The sequence below is a fragment of the Pseudophryne corroboree genome, chromosome 7, assembly GCF_028390025.1.
Source record: "Pseudophryne corroboree isolate aPseCor3 chromosome 7, aPseCor3.hap2, whole genome shotgun sequence".
In the NCBI taxonomy this organism is placed as follows: Eukaryota; Metazoa; Chordata; class Amphibia; order Anura; family Myobatrachidae; genus Pseudophryne; species Pseudophryne corroboree.
In genome coordinates this window covers 59,215,808-59,237,023 of record NC_086450.1, presented here as the reverse complement: position 1 = coordinate 59,237,023, position 21,216 = coordinate 59,215,808, and positions in this window count along the sequence as shown.

Here is a 21,216-nt window from a genome sequence, read left to right as displayed (position 1 = left end):
TAATATCGCTCCACGGCGAAGGTCAGTGCCTCTAAGTCCTAAGGGCAAGGGATGAGTATGTGGAATTAATCCAAGGAGACCATATCTTCTCGTATTTGGTAAGGGCGTTAAATTTCATGTAGACATAACGTTCTTTTATTAGAGTATCGTTTACCAAACCTTTAAAAGCATGTATCGTGGGAGGTCGCGGGGCCATCCACGTCCGCGCGATGCACACCTTTGCAAGGGCGCACATGCTGCGGGCGTATAAGTCTTCCCAGCGGGACCCAGAATCGGGGTCTCCCACCCCCAGAATGCAGAATTTCGGAGTCAGCAAGCTTCTCTGTATCCCCGTATGTTCCAGAATCGACCCGACCCCAGCCCAGAGCACCTGCAGCAGCGGGCATTCCCATGTAAGGTGCCAGAATGTGCCTCCGGCATCCCCGCACTTGGGGCAAGCACCAGCGCTATCTGTCCTAAATCTGGCCAGCCTGCTCGGAGTCATGTATGATCTATGTAGAATAAAAAGCTGTATCTGTTGAAACCGCAGCGATTTGGTGACCTGACTCGGGTTACCCAGGGCGCCCTCCCAGTCCTCCCCGTCCATGGGACCTACGTCACTCTCCCATCTCTCCCTAAGGCTTGAGAGCGGGTCTGCATGTGTCGTTTGAAGGAGATACGAGTAGGTGAAGGAGATCACCTTAACTCGGCCCAGTGAATGTAGAAATGCTTTCATGGGGAAGGGGAAAAGCGTTGGGGAAGAATCTGCGAATTGCGCCTGCAGGGCATGCCTCAGTTGTAAGAATCTATAGAAGTGGGAATTCGGGAGACCAAACTCCTCTTTCAATTGCTGGAATGATTTTAACGTGCCATTGCTGTATAGCTGGGACACCGAAACTATCAAGTACGGAGCCCATACCTCCTCACCCCCCAGGGACCCCAGTTCACTAAGAGATCTGGAGTGCCACAGAGAGGTGTCCGGGTCCGTTCCCTCATACCCAAGTAGGACCTTCAATGCCAACCATATCTTCAGAGCCTGGAAGACAATTGGAGGTGAGAGTCTGGAAGGGTTACCCCCCGCCAAAACCTGTGCCGGGGAAAGACTTGGGTGGTAGCAGCTAAGGAACGCCCGGCCTATTTCATCTTCCTCCCCTCCTCGGAGCCACGTGCCAATGTGTGATAGCTGAGCAGCGTAATAATACAGTTGGAAGTGGGGTAATGCCAGGCCACCGTCCCTTTTTTGTCTGGTAAGGGTGGATAGTTTTATTCTGGATCTTCTATTGGCCCATATCAAGGACGTCAGGACACTATTTAATTTTCTGAAGAACGCTGGGAATATGTAAACGGGGGACTGCAATAGAACATACAAAAGCTTGGGCAACACTACCATTTTAATGAGGCCGACTCTACCCGTCATTGTCAGTGGCAGCTTGCACCAAGCTCTCGATTTGCGCACAACCATCTGTATCACAGGGTCAAGGTTTAAGGGCACGAAGTCCGATGGGTCGTTGGTGACCAGGATCCCAAGGTACTTAAACTGGGCTGTCCAACACAGCGGCAAGGATATTTTCGGAGTCTGGGGGGGGGGGCCTATAACGGGCATGATAAACGACTTGGTCCAGTTTATGCGGAGACCCGAGTACCTACCGAAGGTCTCTATGACCTGCAACACAATGGGCATATCCACCGCGTAGTCTCGAAGGAATAGCAACAGGTCATCCGCATAAAGGGCCAATTTATCAGTGCAGGGACCCGTACTGATTCCCTCAATGTCCGGGTGTGACCTAATCAAACAGGCCAGGGGTTCCATGGCTATGGCAAACAGGGCGGGAGAGAGGGGACATCCCTGTCTGGTGCCTCGCGTCAAAGGGAATGAGGAGGAAATGTATCCATTCACCAGGACCCTGGCGCGTGGATTTTGGTATAACAGTTTGACCCATTGTATAAAGTTAGGGCCAAAGCCCATGCTCCCCATAACTCCCCACAGGTATGGCCACTCAACACTATCAAAAGCCTTGGCCGCGTCCAATGAGACCACGACCTCGTCTGAAGGGAAATCATGAGGAGCCTGCAGAATAGTGTACAGCCTGCGCAAATTAATGGACGTGGATTTCCCTGGCATGAAGCCCGTTTGATCGGGGTGGATTATGGATTCAATTACTGTGTTTATACGGACCGCAAGAATTTTCGCTAGGATCTTAGCGTCTGTGGGAATAAGGGAGATCGGCCTGTATGACTCCAAGAGTTTAGGGTCCTTGCCAGGTTTTGGAAGCATTATTAGAATAGCCTCGGACATTGAGGGAGGGAGGCAGTCAGCGGCGTATATGTTGACATACATGTCTAGTAGTTGAGGTCCAAAAAACTTAATGTACTGTTTGTATAGTTCCGTGGGAATACCGTCACTACCCGGGGATTTGCCACTAGGAGCCGCCTCGATCGCCGACATCACCTCCTCCAGGGTCAGAGGCGCGTCCAGGGCGTCCCTAGCCTCAGGGGAAAGTTTAGAAAGGGGGATATTTGTCAAGTAGAGGTCTAGCTCCTCCCCGGAGCATGTCAGTTGACTGTTGTATACCTCCCTAAAGTAACAGAGGAGTAGCTGTGCAATGTCGGGGGTGTTATCTGTAATGGAGCCGTCAGCGCCGAGCAGCTGCGCTATCGTGGTCCCAGGCCTGTCGTAGTGCACCAGGTGGGCCAGCAGGCTACCTGGTCTGTCCGCCTGCATGTATATATTATTGGCCCTAAACAAGAGGGAGCGTGCATTTTTGTCTGAGAGGTGAGCCAGCCAGGCCCCCTGAGCCATCTGCCATCGGGCCTTCAACGTAGGGGTGCCCTCAGTTAGGTAGCGTGTCTCCAGGTCCCTGCACTCGGTCTCAAGCTGTCTTTCTGTCGCCCTGCGAGCCACCTTGCAGGCAGCAATTTTGCCAATTAAGGTACCTCGCATATATGCCTTGAATGCATCCCATATTACCGGGGCCGGGGCCGTGTCAGCGTTATCCGCGAAAAATCCCTCCCATGCGGGCGCTAATTCTGGACATTCGCCCAGCTGGGCAAGCCAGGATGGATGCAACCTCCAGTATGATTGTCCCTTCTCACAGTCCCCCACCAGTGACAGCACCAGGGGTGAATGATCAGATACCCCTCGTGCCTCGTAATGAGCATCCATCACGCCAGGCACAAGCTCAGGCGAGACCAGGGCCAGGTCGATTCTGGAAAAGGAGCCATGTGTACTCGAATAACAGGAGTATTGCCGAAGGGTAGGATTGCGAGCCCTCCAGACATCTACCCACTGCATACTGTCCAGAAATTCTGCAAATTTAGATTTCGGAGGAATCAAGTCGCCCCCCGCTCCCTGTCTCGAAGGAGTCCCCCATCTGTCCAAAGAGGCATCCAACACAGCGTTGAAGTCTCCCAGGCAGATGACAGGAGTATGGGGGGAGGAGGCAACGAATGAAGCAGCCTTTTGCAGGACATCGTAGGAGAATGGGGGAGGAACATACACAGACAATAGGAAAAAATTTCGTGAAAACAGTTTGCACTCTAAAAATACGTATCTACCATAAGGATCTGTGTTTACCCTGATCATCTCGAACTGTACAGTTCTCCTTATCATTACCGACACCCCTCGGGAATAAGAGGAGTGTGAGGAATGATACGCCCACCCCACCCAAGGCCTGCGGAGCGATAACAGCCTATTCCCCTCCAAGTGAGTTTCACTCAAGCAAATGATATCCGGGCCATATTTCTTGATCATTTTAAATACTAGGGAACGTTTAACTTTATTGTTGATGCCCCGGACATTCCACGCCAGAAATTTCAAGGGAGGCATGTCAGTCTAAGTATCAACAGGGACGCAGCTCTTTTAGCAACCACCCGACCAACCGGTGTTTCGCACCTATAATCATGTCGCCCGCAGGCCCCGAGCCCCAAGCCGGACCCCATAAAACAGTACAGGCCCACCACACCCTCCAGGTAACTAGCATATAGGTTTCTTAAATTCAAAACTAGCAACATAATAATTTCTAAGAGGCCAACGGCGGCCCCCAAACTTCCCCCCACCCCGTATACCTCCCCGAACTGTGGTATACCCATATCCCTAACTAAACTCTAACCTTGGAGTTCCCAAAGCCTACGGCAACACTGTACCAGGTGTACAGATCAATTCAACCCCGATACAAAAAAAGCCTTTTTTGTACGTTAATGTCACTTCTCAGCAAAGTCCAGAACCATTAAGCTAAAGGGAGCTCCCTGGACTTATACTTGCGGAGTGTTGGCCCATATAGGAGGGCGACCCGGTGTCAGTCTGGAGCCAGCTGGCGGTCCCCCGGAGCATACCTGTCCAGCCAGGACGCCGCCTCCCTCGGCGAGCCGAAGAACTTTGTCTCCCCGTCCGCCACCACGCGGAGCCTGGAGGGGAACAGCATCGAGTAGGGCAGATTCAAGTCTCGAAGACGTCTTTTGATGGGAAGGAACTGGGCCCGGTCTTTTTGAACGTCCGCTGCAAAGTCCGGAAATGCCGACACCCTGATTCCATTCCGGAGTAGAGGGCCCTTCACACGGCCCAGGCGCAGGACCGAGTCCCGATCCTTGTAGTGCAGGAACTTTGCAATAAAAGTTCGTGGCGGGGCGCCTGGGGGTAGAGGCCGGAAGGGCACCCGGTGAGCCCGCTCCACTGCGAACTGGGAGGTGAAGGATTCAGCGCCATATGCCTCTTTTAGCCAGGACTCCAGGAAATCTTCAGGATTTGCCCCCTCCTCCTTTTCGGGGAGGCCCACGAATCTCACATTATTTCTGCGGAGTCTGCCCTCCATGTCCAGGAGTTTAGTTTGCATTGTCGCGACTTGCTGTGTGACTGCAGACACCGATCTCTGTAGAGGGCCACTGAGGTCTTCCAAATTGGAGACCCTTGTTTCGGTTTCGCCCACTCTCTCCCGTATTCGCTGGACGTCCTGCCGCATCAATGATAGATCGCACTGTACCTTCTCCATTTTGTCCGACAGACGTTGTTCGCTGGCCGCTATAGCCTCCAGGACCTGCTGGATGGAGGGGGCGGGTGGCTGTGCATTCGCCCCCGAGTCGGCCCCAGCCGAGGGATCCATTCTGGCAGGGGGGGAGGTCTTTGGTGATGGCTGCGTCGACTGGGTTGCAGGCTGTCGTGCAAACTTCTCCAATTTAGCAGCGGCAGCGCTCTGGCCGCCCCTCACCATCGTATCAATGCCCAGCACAGCTCAAAGTCTCGCTATTCAGTGTCAAGAGGTATAGCAGTAGGGCGGTAGATGCAGTATCAGCAGCTGCCGGGCACTGGGAGAGCCAGCTGCCAGGCCAGTGGGAGAAGGGGGGAACCCGGTGGGTGCAGTGGTAGATAGATATAAATGTAAATCCAATATGTGGTGTGTGATGTTCCAAGGGTAAAGGCAGGAGAAGGGCAGCTGGGGTCATTCCAAACTCTTCCAGCCCAGCTCAATTTCACACTCGCTGCGCCCTGCTGTAAGGGGAGAGGGAGGAAGCTGCAATCAAGATGGCCGCCCAGCACCTTTATTATTTCATCCTCTCACCCTGCACCAGCCCTCAGGGAAGCTGACTTATTGCTGTGTGGAGCCCTGGGGGTGCAGGAGTGAGGTGTCTTTGTCCCCAGGAGCCGCCAGCCGCTGTGTCTGCCTCCGGCGCGGGATCGCGCGCACGCGCACACGCGCGCCCGGCGGAGCTCCAAACCTGAGGCCGGGGATTGAATTGCGGCCTAGGCCCGAAGTCCGGGCGGCCGCTGGCGCGGGCGGGAGTGTTCGTTTCGGGCAGCGACTGTGCCTGCTGCCTCCCCAGTGCTGATAGGCAAGAGTGGGGACCAGGGAAGACCGGAGTGTAGAGCCCCAGGATTGAATCAGGATCTTTTTTCCAGGGAGCTCCTCGGTCTTGCTGCCTAGTCCCTTGCTGCCGTGGCCACGCCCCCGAGCAAACACAACTTTACTGCAGATATCTCACCCCAGATAAGTGCCTGAACCACAGAAAATAAAAGGGGGCATGGTCTATGGAAAAGGGGATGTGGCTTTGTGGGAGTGCCCGCGATCACGAGCCACGACCCCGTTTTCATCACTGAGGGGGCATGCCCAGCGTTCTGTGAGCTGCTGGCATGCCCCCTCTCCCTCTGTCTCCAGTGAATAGACGCACACAGTGTGAGTGACAGGAGCCTACCAACTGCCCTCCTCACCGCGGGACACTGCGGCCTGCAGGTGGGACTGCGGGACAGTCCCAAAAACCCGGGACTGTCCCGTGAAAATAGGGCAGTTGGGAGGTATGTAATATGAGCAAATAAAGGATAATTCCAATGTTAGGTAGATCTGTCTCTTGTGATTATCCTCAGACAAACTAACTTATTGCCAAGCCCAAGGGCAAAGTAAAGGCCCCCATACATCTGAGATGTATTGGGCCAAAGTCCAGATCCCCTAACGGCCTGGTCTGGGGATCGGTTATATTAAACAGGCTTGAAAAACCCAATTTCTTGATCGGCTGGGATTGGGGAATCTGGCATTTTTAGTGTGTTTCATTTCCCCGATCCCCCAACAGATCACGGATCATTGGTGGCCTCCAATGGGTGGATTCTAAGATTCCCAGCGGCTGATCTATGGGGGCATTAAGCAAACAAATCTGACAATACACTTCTTGGTGCCTCCAGTATGAAGCGCAGAGGTACTTTGGTTGAGAAGGGCTTCCCAATTCACAGGTAAAAATCCGACAAGACACAGGGGAATACACAATAGTAGAGATTGCACTGGGATGAGAAAGGTAGGTAAGGACTGCTTTAAAAGTAAAGTCAGGGTAAGTTCTAGACCATGTAGAGTCCAGGGAGAAAATGTTCTTTGTGCCCCTTCCCCCACCAAAACTGAATATCTCAGGCCAATGCACATAGGTACGAGAGGCTTCTAGAAGGGCCAAGGACTATGTGCAGTACAGCCATGACACTTTTATAAGACAAAATATCATCAGTCATAAAATCGACATCCATCATGTATTCATCATATAGACAGTGATGATATGTCGACAAGTTAGAATATTGACATTTTGCCCTGGTAGGCATGGCCAGCAGCCATGCAGCGGGAGCCACCAGTCCTGGTGGTCATGTGACTCTGGCTTCCGGGTCAGACCTGTGGTCCTCCACCATTCCGTGAGTATTTTTCCACTATCCCTAATAATCTCTACCCCTTACCCTCTCTGTAGTGCCTAAGCCTAACCCCCCCCCCTTACACACAGCCTATCCGTATCCTACCTCCATAGCCTAACTCTCCCATCTGCAGACTAACCCTAACCTTCTCACCCACATCCTAACCCTACCCACTGCAGCCTAGCCCTAACCTTCTCCTGCAGCCTAACCCTATCAGCCCCACCCACATCCTAACCCTACCCACTGCAGCCTAGCCCTAACCTTCTCCTGCAGCCTAACCCTAACCTTCCCACCCACATCCTAACCCTACCCACTGCAGCCTAGCCCTAACCTTCTCCTGCAGCCTAACTCTAACCTTCCCACCCACATCCTAGCCCTAACCTTCTCCTGCAGCCTAACCCTATCAGCCCCACCCAGAGCCTAACCTTAATGTCGTAATTTCACCTGTCGACATTCTGAGAATGTCTAAATGCTGCTTTTAACAATGTTTGCATCATAACTGGTCGACATTATGGATGTCAATATTGTTATTGTTGACCTTTTGACTACATACCTGAATGATATACAGTACCTTCCTCCCTCCTTCCCCCTCCTGGTCACCAGTACCCACCTGTAACCTGGTCTGTCCTGATGCCAGGAGTGATTGTCACAGCAGACTCTTCTACTTTCCCTGGTGTCACCATTCTATTAGACACACCACCTTCCCACCACAGTATACTGGCGCCGGAATCCCGATAGCCGGCATACCGACACCTTTTCTCCCTCTTGGGGGTCCACGACCCCCATGGAGGGAGAATAGTGTGGCGCGCATAGCACGCCACCGTGCCCGCAGCGTGTCGAGCCTGCAAGGGGCTCATTTGCGCTCGCCCAGCTGTCGGTATGTCAGCGGTCGGGATTCCGGCGACGGTATGCTGGCAGCCGGGAGCCCGGCTGCCCGCATACCCTACTACACCCCTCCCCTACCTGCTCTCCAGTCCACCCCACGTTGTACACAGAAATATGTAGTCCCCGCACCTGGTGGAGTGCCTCTCAGGGCAGATCCCTATACTCCAGCATTACCGAATGAAACCAGTTGGTCAAGCCACTCACATGTGGTTTTCCAGCATCTCTGTTCATGCCCTGCAATTCTTAGAGGTTACCGTGTCTTCACTGAGATGTAGAATAAATCAGTGGAGTGAAGTCCCGGGGTTGCTCTCTTGCTAGCTCTACTGACAACCTGCTACAAGGATGTCACTATGCCTCAGTCCATCCATATCCATAAGGTTCTTAATAGGAAAGGCTCTATTGCTAAAACAAAAGTCTACACCCAAAGGTAAGGGCTTGTGCTTGAGGGTGAGGTAGTGGTCAAGAACTTAGGGGGACATTTACTAAGCAGTGATAAGAGCGGAGAAGTGAGCCAGTGGAGAAGTTGCCTCATCAACCATTCAGCATCTCTGTATAATTTTATAGTATGCAAATTATAGATGTTACTTCAGTGCTGATTGGTTGCCATGGCCAACTTCTCCACTGGCTCACTTCTCTGCTCTTATCACTGCTTAGTAAATGTCCCCCTTAGCCTGAAAGTATGGTGGATGTTGACGTTTAAAGTTCACTCACAAAAAGCAGTCTGTCTTTCTCACTGGAGGGGACATTTAAATGCACCCATGCCACCACTACACACTAACCTACCCCATGGCCTGGTTCATCTTACATCACTCCAGGGGTATTACACATGGGGGTATTTCTGAATTAATCGCAGCATGAACTTTGGCCCTCATTCCGAGTTGATCGCTCGCAAGGCGAATTTAGCAGAGTTGCTCACGCTAAGCCTACGCCTACTGGGAGTGTATCTTAGCTTCTTAAAATTGCGACCGATGTATTCGCAATATTGCGATTACAAACTACTTAGCAGTTTCAGAGTAGCTTCAGACTTACTCGGCATCTGCGTTCAGTTCAGTGCTTGTCGTTCCTGGTTTGACGTCATAAACACACCCAGCGTTCGCCCAGACACTCCCCCGTTTCTCCGGCCACTCCTGCGTTTTTTCCGGAAACGGTAGCGTTTTTATCCACACGCCCCGAAAACGCCGTGTTTCCGCCCAGTAACACCCATTTCCTGTCAATCACACTACGTTCGCCAGAGCGAAGAAAAAGCCGTGAGTAAAAATACTATCTTCATTGTAAAATTACTTGGCGCAGTCGCAGTGCGAATATTGCGCATGCGTACTAAGCGGAATTTCACTGCGATGCGAAGAAAATTACCGAGCGAACGACTCGGAATGAGGGCCCTTGTTAGCAGTTGGGCAAAACCATGTGCACTGCAGGGGGGAGGGGGGGGGGCAGATATAACATGTGCAGAGAGAGTTAGATTTGGGTGGGGTGTGTTCAATCTGCAATCTAATTGCAGTGTAAAAATAAAGCAGCAAGTATTTACCCTGCACAGAAACAAAATAACCCACCCAAATCTAACTCTCTCTGCACGTTATATCTACCTCCCCTGCAGTGCACATGGTTTTGCCCAACTGCTAACCAAGTTCCTGCTGTGATCAACTCAGAATTACCCCCATGGTTGGAGAATTTATGAAAACAACAACAAAAAAATCTCATATTTTTAAGCAAATTATGTATTTTTATTAAGCAGTGCTGTCATTTTGTAAAAGGTTTTCCCTGATTTGGTTTTGTAGTAAGCCATTGTATACATTTTTCTACAATATGTACTATACACTTTTTGCTCTTACTTTGTATAATAAATGTTTTTTTCCCCTTTGTACTGAACGATTTTAATTTATAAATTGCTTGGTCATTGCTATCGATAATCTACAGGGGATACCTTTGGCCTGGATGGCAGACACAAGCAAAACAAGTCACTGAAGGCTCGTCTATCAAGGACACTGCAATGGAAACATGAGTGTGCTGAAAACCATGCATGGTTGGTTTACTGTGGCCTATATAGCCAATTAAATGTATATTAAAAAATATACCTCAAAGAGTCATAATCAAATATTATAAGCAACCCAGCATCAATTGGCTAGTATTCAATGAAGAAAATTCTAGTGATCATTATACAACTTAGAGAGTATTATAATAATCATCTTCATACAATACAGAGAACATTCCAGCGGCACCTGCGCATTACAAAAATAGTTCTATTAAAAGTGGTTTAATATAGATGAACATTTCTACATTATACAGTTGACCTCAGTGCAATACATTACAGAGAGAATTATAGTTGCAACTGTACAATACAGGGATAATTTTAGTGACCACTATACAATACAGAGCACATTCCGGTGAACAATGAAATACTGGTGTGTGTAACACAGAGAGCATTCTAGTGATTTATGTTCAATTCAGAGAGCATTATAGTGACCTCTGTACAATACAGAAAACATTCTAGTGACCAGTGTATCATACATAGAGCATTCTAGTGACCTCTGTACAATACAAAGCACATTTAAATTACCTATATTCCACCCACAGAGCATTCTAGTGACGTCTGTTCGATACAGAAAATCTTCTAGTAACCACTGCACAATACAGAGATTATTCTTATGATGACTATACAATACAGAGAGTATTCTATTCACCTCTATTCTTTACCGAGCAGCTTAGAGACTGCTGCACAACACAGTGTAATACACACTGCAACTAAGCTGCGCAGATAATGCTCTGAGCAATGGACCTCAGTGGCTGGTGGCAATGCAGCTGTTAAAAGTAGGGACTGTGGTAATGAACATCCATAGGAAGGCCTAAAGATCTTATACAATTGAAGCTTGTTAGCCATGAATTTTAATTATATACAATTAATTTAGAGTTTGTAAACCAATCATCAGGATGACAGCCCTCATGTATTGTACTGTACGTAGCTATAAATGGTACATAGAATGGGTTCCTGGGAGCAGACTCATTTGTGGTCAGATGAGAAGCCGGGGGGCTGGTAACCCTGGTTGTCAGGGCAGAGATAGGAACATTGGTAACTTCATGTGTTCCAGACAGTATTAGTGGTTACTGGAAACAAGATCTTTTCATTCAGCACAGACACAGTATACAGGGTGATTCAAAAGTTGCAGTACACCCTTTTGTTTCAAAAACTGTGCAGGAAATGGGAAAACGGAATACTCCAGTAAGGTATGGGTGAGGTGGGCTATCTTTTAGGGTATGTACCGAACATGGACGCCATCTTGAAATCGGCCATCAGCTGCGGCTGATAGGAGGCTGCATGCGATATCGCAAGACCCATTCTGCGCCTACACAGACCCCAAAACATCGTATTTGTACTCAGACCATTGGGGTTGCATACAAATATGAATTGGCCCACTGCTATATTTGCCTGAATATTGTAGCAAGTCCCTGCAGTGTGTGGCAGTACCCCTCTCTTAGTACCGTATATAACTTCCAGGATGTCCAGGAGGGCATACTGTATATACTGCTAGGGCTATAAAGCTGTCCACCTGGTATTTGTATCTTTATTTAGCTCGTTTAGCCTAGTTATTATGATATTCCATAGTCTCCTATCAAGGTCTGGCACTACTCCATCAGTAACAATGTCAGGAATAGGTGGTGGGTGATAGCCATAATTGATAAAAAAAACAACAACAACTTGTCTTCTGAATACTGGGGGGTCATTCAGACCAGGCCGCAGTAGCTGCACATGCACCCCCACCTCCCCCCCGATGGATGTGACCGCAGTGTTATTGACAGAGAGAGGTGTTTGCAGGGCAGCAACGTGGCGTTGGTGGAGGGAGGGAGGGGGGGCGGGGTGAATGGGGGCAGGCCAGGACTGCTTGCGGGGCAGCTGTATGACATCACACACAGCTGCTCCAAACAAAAAAATGGCAGCTGACTGCCTGACAACGCAGCCAGGCTGCGCTGCCAGGGGTCAATCTTAGATCCAATGTGTACGCAATCTAGTTGCGGACGCATCAAGGGGCGACCTCACACATACTGGGCGGCCCCCAGCATGTGCAGAGATGAATGCAGATCTGGCTGCATATGCAGCGATCTGCGTTCATCTCTGAATAACTCCCTTGGTACAGAATTATCATATGGAAACTCTGCATTGGAGAGCAAATCAATGCTTTCATATAGTTGAACTGCACATATATTTGCCAATCATTATTTTACGCGTTCCATCTGGCCATTCACCAGGGGAACGATTGGCTGAAGAAACGGATATACAAAGACCTGCAAACTGCTCTTAAAATACAGACTATACATTTAAATGCTGTTCCTCTGTCTGTCACTACGTTTCCAAGACAACCGCAAAGCCTAACAATATGCTTTGAAAACAAATGAGATGAAGGTAACCTCTAAAGCCAGACAATATGAGCCATTTTAGAAGAGCAATTTACCACCACCCAGATTTTAGTAAATCTCGGACAAAAGGATAATTCAGGCGACATCTGTTAACATGGACCAGATGGAATGGGAGGAGGCTGCAACAAGCTGGCAGTCTGCAAGTAAGATGCTTTGGTTCTAGCACAGTGTGGACAAGCGGACAACATTATCAACAGACATTATGGGGGAGATGTCTCAAACCTTGAAGAGAGATAAAGTGGAGACGTTGCCCAAAGCAACTAATCAACTTCTGTCATTTCACAGACTGTGCTAGATATATGACAGTTAGAGTGGTTGCTTTGAGCGGTTTCTCCACTTTATTTCTCTCCAAGCATTGTTACATCTCCCCCTATTAATCTTCTATGGCCACCTATCATATCTGGATATTCTGTCCAAGTTAATCATTTAGGACAGCTTACAGAGACAGTCTATATACATTATAGACACCATGAAAAAATTTTTATTGGATAAAAATTTCATAAAAAAGGGTACTTTTCCTAAAAGAGCAATGCTGATCCAGTAAGTTCCATAATGCATAGCTCTGGAGTATTTATAAATTGGCTGTTCATACTCCTCCTTGACAAGGAGGAATGTGAACAGCCAATTTTTATATACTCCAGAGGTTGTTACTCTTTTTTTAATGTATTTTTTATCCAATATTTTTTTTCATGGTCTCTATTTGTGTGTGTCTATACTATTTGATCTCTACATAAAAGACTATTACTCGTTTTTAATCTTTCACAGTGTAATCGGAATTTTTTATTTCATGAATGCTTTTGGAATAAATATCTTTTTATTCAATACCATTTATTTTTTTGGACCATATATGTGAGGAAATAATCTGTTGTATAATATCCTTTAGGATGGACCCATTAAAGAAACCTTTATGTGTACTGACCTTTTTTTTTTTTTTTTTTTTTACTGTGAGTGGGGTATGCTTATCTCCACTTGGAATTATCCTGTATCTTAAAGATACCTTTATATGTGTGACCTCTTCACATAAATAGTGAGTGGGGTACGCGGATCTGGGTGGACACACACCAAGGGGTGAATAATTATAGCCGTATTAAGGGATCGAAAGATGCCTTGATGTACGAGTTATCACTCTATAGAGTGTGAGTCTGGGTATGCTTTTAATCTTAAATTCTAACATCATTTGGGGTGATATCTTTGTGAAGTGAACTCGATCGAAAGACTATCCTACACATTCACTGTTATTTTTTTTATTTTTTGTTTTCTATGGCCTGGAATATGGAACTAAGCAGCTAGAAGGGCTCAAATAAAAGAAAGGACAGGATTGTGAACATCAACAACGTGCAAACAAAGGGGACATATTGTATACATTCTTTTTCATTAATAAAACAAGTGACAAATGCTGCCCCCCAGTAAGTGGCGACTCTAGGCACGTGCCTCAAGTGGCAAACAAGATATTCACTCTAATGCTGCCATACTGTATAAGTACAACCTCAGCATCACGCTACATGGTTAGCAAAGTCTTGCTTATATTATACAGAGAGCACTCACCAGGCTCCTCTATGAGAAATACCAACACTTTGTTTATTAATCCATCAAGTTAAAGTGCGCAAAAAGGTTGATGTTTCAGCCCGCTGCAGAGCCTTTGTGAAGGCCACATAACAGCCTTACAGCAACCTACAAGCAAAACATTACTGAATGCAGCATGGGACATACTTTCCTGACGAAAATTGTAATTAAAATAATTGAAACGTTCAAAACCATCTGCTGCTGCCAAGGAAATCCTGTTGAGTGCTGCCTACATCACTATATATATATATATATATATATATATATATAGACTATATGGAAACGGGGCCTGGACTGCACACCCTAGCTTATTATAATGGGATGTGCTACCTTGCTGGGACTAAGTACTGTAACACTACAACATAGGAACAAAGGGTGCAGGTGCACCATACACCATTAAAATTATTATAACCATAATATCATATTTGAGGTTCTTGGCATATATTGGCCAGTATATGAGCCTGCCCACCTGCTTCACGGTGACCTCATCGGACAGGTCCCTAACACTATAGGGGTTCACCTCCGGGACGCAGAGCACCCCCAGACCACCCCAGCCAAACCACCCCAGGGCATCACACAGAAAAAGGATAGGAGTGAAAGATTAGTGTTTAGCAAATGAAAGAGGCCGCTGAATGTAAAAGAAAAGAAGAGGACAGCAGTAAAGTGTCAGAGTGTTAGAATGTGAAGTATAGCTGAGCAGTGTTATAAGTGTAAAAAATATGTGAAAAAGCTACATAAATATAAAACAAACACGGGTAAATTTACTAAGATTCGTATTTTCCCGTTTGAGGTCAAAGTTCAATCACGAATGACATCGAAAGTGTAAATATGCAACTTTTTGAATTGATTACGACTAATTTACTAAGCTGCCGTATTCTGCATTTTCGGGTTTTCCGATGTCGATGTCATTCGTTTTTTTTGGCAGTGTTTTACGTGAGTGACTTGTAAAACACTGCCGACTTTAATACAATGAATCTCGGCCGGATCTGAGAGATCCGTGCTGGGCTTCATTGTGCACCTTGTAAAAAAAAAATAAAAAAATTTTAAATGTAAAAAAAAAATTGCGTGGGGTCCCCCCTCCTAAGGCAAACCAGCCTCGGGCTCTTTGAGCCGATCCTGGTTGCAGAAATATGGGGAAAAAATGGACAGGGGTTCCCCCATATTTAAGCAACCAGCATCGGGCTCTGCGCCTGGTCCTGGTTCCAAAAATACGGGGGACAAAAAGAGTAGGGGTCCCCCGTATTTTTGAAACCAGCACCGGGCTCCACTAGCTGGACAGATAATGCCACAGCCGGGGGTCACTTTTATACAGTGCCTTGCGGCCGTGGCATCAAATATCCAACTAGTCACCCCTGGCCGGGGTACCCTGGGGGAGTGGGGACCCCTTCAATCAAGGGGTCCCCCCCCAGCCACCCAAGGCCCAGGGGTGAAGCCCGAGGCTGTCCCCCCCCATCCAATGGGCTGCGGATGGGGGGCTGATAGCCTTTGTTCAAAGTGAATGATATTGTTTTTAGTAGCAGTACTACAAGGCCCAGCAAGCCTCCCCCGCAAGCTGGTACTTGGAGAACCACAAGTACCAGCATGCGGCGGAAAAATGGGCCCACTGGTACCTGTAGTACTACTACTAAAAAAATACCCCAATAAAGACAACACACACACACCTTGAAAGTATAACTTTAATACATCCATCCACACCTCCATATACACATACTTACCTTATGTTCACACGCAGGTCGGTCCTCTTCTCCAGTAGAATCCATGGTGTACCTGTAGAAAAAATTATACTCACATAATCCATGGTTGAAGGCTCCTCGGTAAATCCTTTTGTAATCCACGTACTTGTAAAAATAAAAAAATGGATACCCGACCACGAACTGAAAGGGGCCCCATGTTTTCACATGGGACCCCTTTCCCCGAATGCCAGAAACCCACTCTGACTGATGTCTAAGTGGGTTTCTTCAGCCAATCAGGGAGCGCCACGTTGTGGCACCCTCCTGATCGGCTGTGTGCTCCTGTATTGTATGACAGGCGGCACACGGCAGTGTTACAATGTAGCGCCTATGCGCTCCATTGTAACCAATGGTGGGAACTTTCAGGTCAGCGGTGAGGTCACTTTCGGTCAACCGCTGACCTGAAAGTTCCCACCATTGGTTACAATGGAGCGCATAGGCGCTACATTGTAACACTGCCGTGTGCCGCCTGTCAGACAGTACAGGAGCACACAGCCGATCAGGAGGGTGCCACAACGTGGCGCTCCCTGATTGGCTGAAGAAACCCACTTAGACATCAGTCAGAGTGGGTTTCTGGCATTCGGGGAAAGGGGTCCCATGTGAAAACATGGGTCCCCTTTCAGTTCGTGGTCGGGTATCCGTTTTTTTATTTTTACAAGTACGTGGATTACAAAAGGATTTACCGAGGAGCCTTCAACCATGGATTATGTGAGTATAATTTTTTTCTACAGGTACACCATGGATTCTACTGGAGAAGAGGACCGACCTGCGTGGGAACATAGGTAAGTATGTATGTATGTTGGTGTGCATGTATGTATTAAAGTTATACTTTCAAGGTGTGTGTGTGATGTCTTTATTGGGGTATTTTTTTAGTAGTAGTACTACAGGTACCAGCGGGCCCGTTTTTTCCGCCGCATGCTGGTACTTGTGGTTCTCCAAGTACCAGCTTGCGGGGGAGGCTTGCTGGGCCTTGTAGTACTGCTACTAAAAACAATATCAAACACTTTGAACAAAGGCTATCAGCCCCCCATCCGCAGCCCATTGGATGGGGGGGACAGCCTCGGGCTTCACCCTTGGCCCTTGGGTGGCTGGGGGGGGGGGACCCCTTGATTGAAGGGGTCCCCACTCCCCCAGGGTACCCCGGCCAGGGGTGACTAGTTGGATATTTGATGCCACGGCCGCAAGGCACTGTATAAAAGTGACCCCCGGCTGTGGCATTATCTGTCCAGCTAGTGGAGCCCGGTGCTGGTGTCAAAAATACGGGGGACCCCTACTCTTTTTGTTCCCCGTATTTTTGGAACCAGGACCAGGCGCAGAGCCCAGTGCTGATTGCTTAAATATGGGGGAACCCCTGTCAATTTCCCCCCCATATTTTTGCAACCAGGGCCGGCTCAAAGAGCCCGAGGCTGGTTTGGTTTAGGAGGGGGGACCCCACGCATTTTTTTTTGAAAATTTATAACATTTCCCCCCCCTTCCCACTGAAAAACATGCACGGATCTCATGGATCCGTGCATGCCTATACAAACACGGGATAAAAAAGCAGGTCTGGTTTTTTTTAGCACTTTTTCACGATTTGTATTTTAGCACGGCAGTGTTTGGCTATTGTCGGCAGTGTTTGTGTTTTGCACTTTTTAGTAAATGACCGATTTCTACCAAATTGCAGGCGTATTTGACCGATGGTGTATTGATTCGTGATTTTTTCCAAGGACTTCCAAAATATTACGAATGCCCTCATCACTGCCGTGATTTTTGCTTAGTAAATTCCTGAGATGACACTTTGAAGAAAAAACGGCATCTCGGTCAAAATCGGGACCTTAGTAAATATACCCCACAGTGTGATATAAGTGTAAAAGTAAATGTAAGGTGGTGATGCCCCAAGGTGGCCCAGCCAGAGCAATATAGGGAGCCCCACGCCCCAAAAGCTCACCCCCAAACTGACTTTGTATATAATTAAAAGGATCATACCTATGTCTTTTGTGCAGTCAGAGAGAGAGAGAGCGCAATTGTGGCCACTTCAGTGTTTCCTCTCTGCACCTTTCCCTGGCAGGTATCTATAGTAACACATCTGTCCACGAATCTGTCCGGATCTTGAAGAGGATCTATATAGGCTAATAATAATTCTTCTTTAATGATATCATCCAGTTCTTAGTGAAATTAACACAACTTAAGTGCTACTGTTCATTTTGTATTCGCTATACATTTATTAAAGCATACGAAAAGAGCGTGTTCCCTGGCATAGGAATTGATTCTGCAGTAGTAATTAAAAAACCCTATTATTAAAACACGTTACATATTCCTAAATGGAGAGGCGTCATAAACAAGCTAGAAGTGGCATTGCACTGCTATTTATATAATAGGGTTCTCACACTGCCTGAGTTTATACCCACTTTAAGCATAGACTGTGAGCATTTCATACATATAAAGCGCATCTTATGGACTCCATACATCAGCAATTAATTGTTGCAATGACCTGATCCCCCAATGGTCGGTTCGGGGAATTAGGAATATTAAACATGTTTAAACATTCCAATACCCCCATAACCCCCCTTGCCCCTCCGCTTACACTTACCTGCCTAATGAGCGGTGATTGCTGGCTGACTCCACTGGTCAGCTGGTCGCCAGGCTCCTGCTCTGTGACCCCGGTCATATGTGCTGTATATTTGCATCTCATATGCTGTAAAGTGAGATGCCGGTTTACAGCACAGTTGACCGGGGGTTACAGAGCAGGAGCCCGGCAACCAGCTGACCGGAGGAGAGAGCTATCCGATCACCGGACCCCTGGGAGCAGATAAGTATTATTATTTTTTTTATTATTTTTAAGTGATCAGCTTGTGACCACAAAGCAGATCACAAGGGCTAGTTCACAGCTCTGTTTTGCCTGTCAGAGCAGAGCAGGAGTTGGGGAACAGGGGGAACTCTACTTAACGCCATCTCCAGATAGCGTTGTTATCGCAGGGTTCCCCTCTGGTATTTTTTCACATTTCCCATTAGTAATTTCAAGCAGATCGCATTTCCCATTCTAAGAATGAAAAATGCGATCTGCTTACTTAAAATATATGAATTAAAGGACTTGGAGTAGTTTTTCACGAAAACTGCTCCAAATCCTATTACTTAACTAACAATTTTTCCCTTTAAAAGCATTAACAACATTGTTTTTTTAAAATGTATTTTATTTAATAAAGTTGAAAAAGTATTTTTTTAAATATTTAAACATTATATTATGCACATCTGCAGAACGGATCTCCTCGTCAAAAACAGGGGGGAGAGGGTGGGATGGCGCAGTTGCATGAAATCTGACCATGCCAGTTAAGTGGTTAAAACATTCAGGCAATACGAAAATAGTTTTAGCAAAAATGATTTGGATAAGTACAGTATACCTATTTGCTATTTGTGAAATTACACAAAGATAAGGCTTGTCATTTGAATGTTTACTGTGCTCTCCATTTTACAAACCTAAAATGATCCTGCATTATATAAAACAGGCTACACGGAACAGACTGCGAGAAGCAGGAAGTGCCACGTAAGTGATTGGAAAGTCCCGCACTTCCTGCTTCTCACAGGCTCTTCCATTTGGCCCAAGATCCGCAGTTACACAGCTGATACATTTAAAGTACAAGCCAGGTCTGAGTACTTATTTTTATTTGAAAACATTCTGATATGTATGTTACATAAGAAAAAAAAAGAAAAGAAAAAATAATAATATATATATTTCTCTGACGTCCTAAGTGGATGCTGGGACTCCGTAAGGACCATGGGGAATAGCGGCTCCGCAGGAGACTGGGCACAAAAGTAAAAGCTTTAGGACTACCTGGTGTGCACTGGCTCCTCCCCCTATGACCCTCCTCCAAGCCTCAGTTAGATTTTTGTGCCCGAACGAGAAGGGTGCACACTAGGTGGCTCTCCTGAGCTGCTTAGTGAAAAGTTTAAGTTTAGGTTTTTTATTTTCAGTGAGTCCTGCTGGCAACAGGCTCACTGCACCGAGGGACTAAGGGGAAAAGAAGCGAACTCACCTGCGTGCAGAGTGGATTGGGCTTCTTAGGCTACTGGACATTAGCTCCAGAGGGACGATCACAGGCCCAGCCATGGATGGGTCCCAGAGCCGCGCCGCCGGCCCCCTTACAGAGCCAGAAGACAGAAGAGGTCCGGGAAATCGGCGGCAGAAGACGTCCTATCTTCAATAAGGTAGCGCACAGCACCGCAGCTGTGCGCCATTGCTCTCAGCACACTTCACACTCCGGTCACTGAGGGTGCAGGGCGCTGGGGGGGGGGCGCCCTGAGACGCAATAAAAACACCTTAGATGGCAAAAAATACATCACATATAGCTCCTGGGCTATATGGATGCATTTAACCCCTGCCAGTTTTTCCTTAAAAAAGCGGGAGAAAGGCCGCCGAGAAGGGGGCGGAGCCTATCTCCTCAGCACACAAGCGCCATTTTCCCTCACAGCTCCGCTGGAAGGACGTCTCCCTGACTCTCCCCTGCAGTCCTGCACTACAGAAACAGGGTAAAACAAGAGAGGGGGGGCACTAATTTGGCAGATTAATCAATACAGCAGCTATATAAGGGAAAAACACTTATATAAGGTTATCCCTGTATATATATAGCGCTCTGGTGTGTGCTGGCAAACTCTCCCTCTGTCTCCCCAAAGGGCTAGTGGGGTCCTGTCCTCTATCAGAGCATTCCCTGTGTGTGTGCTGTGTGTCGGTACGTTGTGTCGACATGTATGAGGAGGAAAATGGTATGGAGGCGGAGCAATTGCCTGTAATAGTGATGTCACCCCCTAGGGAGTCGACACCTGACTGGATGGTCTTATGGAAGGAATTACGTGATAGCGTCAGCACTTTACAAAAGACTGTTGACGACATGAGACAGCCGGCAAATCAGTTAGTATCTGTCCAGGCGTCTCAAACACCGTCAGGGGCTCTAAAGCGCCCGTTACCTCAGATGGTCGACACAGACCCAGACACGGACACTGACTCCAGTGTCGACGGTGAGGAAACAAACGTATTTTCAAGTAGGGCCACACGTTACATGATCACGGCAATGAAGGAGGTTTTGAACATTTCTGATACTACAAGTACCACAAAAAAGGGTATTATGTGGGGTGTGAAAAAACTACCCGTAGTTTTCCCTGAATCAGATGAATTAAATGAGGTGTGTGATGAAGCGTGGGTTTCCCCCGATAAAAAACTGCTAATTTCTAAAAAATTATTGGCATTATACCCTTTCCCGCCAGAGGTTAGGGCGCGTTGGGAAACACTCCCTAGGGTAGATAAGGCGCTCACACGCTTATCAAAACAAGTGGCGTTACCGTCTCCTGATACGGCCGCCCTCAAGGAGCCAGCTGATAGGAAGCTGGAAAATATCCTAAAAAGTATATACACACATACTGGTGTTATACTGCGACCAGCAATCGCCTCAGCCTGGATGTGCAGTGCTGGGGTGGCTTGGTCGGATTCCCTGACTGAAAATATTGATACCCTGGACAGGGACAGTATATTAT